Raw genomic sequence first — 3809 nt, 5'->3', positions numbered from 1 at the left:
AAAGCAGTGTCTTCAAGAGGTATCTGCACGCCTGTGTTCACAGCGGAATTATTTACAACAGTAAAAAGGTGGAAGCCGCCTGAGTGTCTAGTAACAGGTGAATGTGGTCCAGCCACACAGTGGAATATTGTCAGCCTTAGAAAGGAGGGAGGGGCCTGCCCGGTGGCATGGCAGTTAAGTGTGCACCTTCTGCTTCTGCGACCTGGGGTTCACTGGTTCGGATCCCTGGTGCGGACAGGGCACTGCTTGGCAAGCCATGCTGTGGGGCATCCCACATATAAAGTAGAGGAAGATGGGCACGGATGTTAGCTCAGGGCCAGTCTTCCTCAGCAAAAAGAGGAGGATTGGCAGCAGTTAGCTCAGAGCTAATCTTCCTCAAAAAAAAAAAAAAAAAGCCTGTCACAGAAGGACAAATACTGTGTGATTCCCCTCAGATGAGGTCCCCAGAGTTGTCAAATTCACAGAGACAGAAAGGATGATGGGTGCCAGGGGCTGGGGGAGGGGGAGTCAGTGTTTAATGGGGACAGAGTTTCAGTTTGGGAAGATGGAAAGTTCTGGAGATGAGTGGAGGTGACGGCTGCACGACAATGCGAATGAGCTTAATGCCACAGAACTGCGCTTAAAAATGGTTAAGATGGTAAAATTTTGTTACGTGTATTTTACCACAGTTTTTAAAAATTGGAGAAAAAATTAAAGCAAAAGTTGCCACCCCCACCTTGAGAAAATACGTGTTAGAACGTAGTTTGCTGTAAGGCTGTGCAGACCTTGACAGGAGGCCTTTCGAGGCACGCTCTTCTGAGCCTCGCCGTTCATGGCGGCACCTTGGGAGTCCTTCCCGTCCCGCATCGGAGTGCCCCCTCACCCGAAGGGGCCTCTTCCCTTCCAGTTCTCCCGGTTTGTACAAAGTACAAATAAACTGGCCACTTCTCCAGGGAGTTCGCAAAAATACTGGCTTAGAGGGGACTGGGCCCGTATCCCCAAAATACCTGGGGAGCTGGGTCTTCCCAGGGCTCGGTGGTCCCCAGCTCTAAGAGCACAGGTGCTGGGGTACTCACTTTGGGGGCCGGAAACACAGAGGTGCTGGAACCACCCTGCCTGGGGCTCCCATTTGGCAAACACGAGCTGAGCGTGCGTACACATACGCTCACACCCGGAATCTCTGAAGAAGCTGCAGGTAAATAGCGGCAGGTGCCGTGTGCACACCTGCTCTGAGTCACTGCCCCAAAGCCAGGATGGGGTGGGCCTCGGCCACAACACGCTCAGCCCAGAGCGAGGCAGGGACAACACCGTGTCCACCCAGAAGGACCAGGGACGTAAGATGGGCAGCGATCCTGGGAAAGAAAGTTCACCAGACCATAACACTCACGCCTGGCAAGACCTCAGCTTTCTAAAGACATGAACAGAGAGATGCTGAAGGAAATCACACACTGTCGGCTCAGCTGTGGGTGGTGGGGCTTTGGGGTGGGTGTTCCCTCCTCTGAAACAAGTGCACCAGCAATAGAACTGGAACGGTGTAGCTGGAACTGGAACATTGCTGCTAGAACAGAAACATTGTAGCAGTAGTTAGCTGCACAGCCACATACACGCCCAACAAAACAGGTACAAACACGCTCACAAACGTGCAAACGTGCACACAACACATACGCAAATACACATGTGCGTGCACACAGCAGCTGCAAAGCCCTGGGCTTTAGCCGTACAGAGGGAAGGGGAGGGAGTGAGCACGGGCTCCTCCGTGACTCCGTGTTGCTGCAGCTGTGTGCACCTTGTCCATGGCCCCTGCACCGTGGTCCCCACAACGTGACGGTTCTCTGCATTGGCTGTCTCTCTCCCCTCAGCCATCTAGGCCCTCACCTGAACTGTACAGTTGGGATGTGCGGAAGGGTACTGAGGACCTGCATCCTCCCTGGACAGACCCTGGGCCTCTGACTCGCACTGCCGTGGCTGAATGGGGAGTCCTCAGGGGCCGTACTCCCCCACCATCCTGGCTACACTCCCGAGGCCAGACACACCCTCTGAGCCCTGGTCTGGGGGCAGAGGCTGCACAGACGGAGGGATAGCAGGAACCCAAGGGGACCCCGATGGGGTGGCCCCCAGGTGGCCCATCTCAGGGCCCCAGGCCAGGCTGGGAAGCCCTCCTCTTGTGGCCAAAGGTGTGGCAGCACAGGAACCACATGCCCTCAAGCTGAGGAGGTTCAGCAAGCAGAGATAAAGGGGCCACTTTGAGGGCCTCCACTCCCTTCACTCACGGACCCCAATCCCTTCCCAGACAGGAAGTCATCCTGCAACTGACTCTCCACTGGCCGCCGGCTGGCACTTTGCTCCTCACTCCCTGCTCCTTCTTTGTGCTGGGGCCCCTCTTGTCATCCACATCCCTCTGTCCCAGGGCCCCTCTCCTCATCCATATCCCTTCAGCCCTTCCCCCGGCTTTCCCTTGGGATGACAAGCGACCCCGATGAGGGGACAGAGGGCTTCATCAGCACAGTTGCCCTCTGAGAAGAAGGTGTGTCCATCGATTCTAGAGGGTCCCAGCTATAAGTGAGAGTCCATGGACACTCCCGGTCTGCAGACAGCCTCACAGGTCTACATATGGGCCAGACTCCAGCACCCTTCTCCCTCCAGAACTTCTGCTCCATCCAGGGTGACCGACATCCCGGTTTTCTCAGAACCATGCTGGTCTTCTCTGTTTGGGCCGTTCTGGTGGGAGTTTGAAGTGGAAGGGGCCGTTGTGGTTTTGTTTGAAGTTCCCTGACAGCCATCAAGCTGAGCACCTTCCGGTGTGTTCTTTGGCATTCCAAGCACCTTTTCAATCCTTTCCCCATTTCTTTTTTTTAAAATTAGGTTGTTTTTCTTTTCTTATTGATTCGCAGGAGTTTTATATATATATACTTGATACAAGTTCTTTGTCGGAAATTTGTACCTTGAATATATTTTTTAATAGTGTCTTCCGATGAAGTTTTTAATTTTGATGGAGTCCCATTTATCAAGTTTTTTTCTTGTACAGCTGCTGTTTTCATGTTCTGTTTAAGAAACTTTCCCTGTCTCAGACTCCTGAAGACGGGCTCTGGTGTTTTCTTCTAGGAGTTTTGTTGTTTAACATTTTGCTTTTAGGACCGTGATCCACCTGGAATCAACTTTTGTACGTGGCGTACAGTAGGGTCAGGTTCACGGTTCTCTGTCCCGATATCCAATGGCCAAGCACTGTTGGTTTTCACGGGTGGGTTCACCACGGGTCAAGTGACCATATATGTATGGGTCTGTTTCTGGGCTCCCTGTTCTGTCCCGTTGATCCTCATTTGGATCAATGCCGCTGTGTCTAACAACGTCTTGAAAGTGATGGAGAAGCTCTAACTTTGTTCTTCTTCAAGACTGCCCTGTTATGCGAGGTCTTTCGCGTGGCCGTGCACATTTTAGAATGAGCTTGTCAATGTCAAAAAAAACAAAAATCACTGGGATTCTGACTGGAATCGAGCTGCAGATTAGTTTGCAGAGAACTGAAATTCTAACAATACTGAGTCTTGTAATCTACTAACGTGATATATCTCTCCACTTATTTTGATCTTTTAAAACTTCTTTCAACAATTCTTTGCAGTTTTCAGAAGTGGTCTTAAATATCTGTTGTTCAATTTATTCAAAAGAACAACATCTTGCTCAATGTAGTTGGTTATATAGTTATAATATATGAATACACTTTTTTGTATGTTGACTATATTAGGCTGAATAATGGCTCCCCAAAGATGTCCAGGTCCCCATCCTCGGAACCTGTGAATATCACCTTACGTGAGAAAAGGAGCTTTGCAGATGTGGGT

Source organism: Equus asinus, chromosome 17, assembly GCF_041296235.1.
Source record: "Equus asinus isolate D_3611 breed Donkey chromosome 17, EquAss-T2T_v2, whole genome shotgun sequence".
Classification (NCBI taxonomy): domain Eukaryota; kingdom Metazoa; phylum Chordata; class Mammalia; order Perissodactyla; family Equidae; genus Equus; species Equus asinus.
This window is presented reverse-complemented; position numbering follows the sequence as displayed.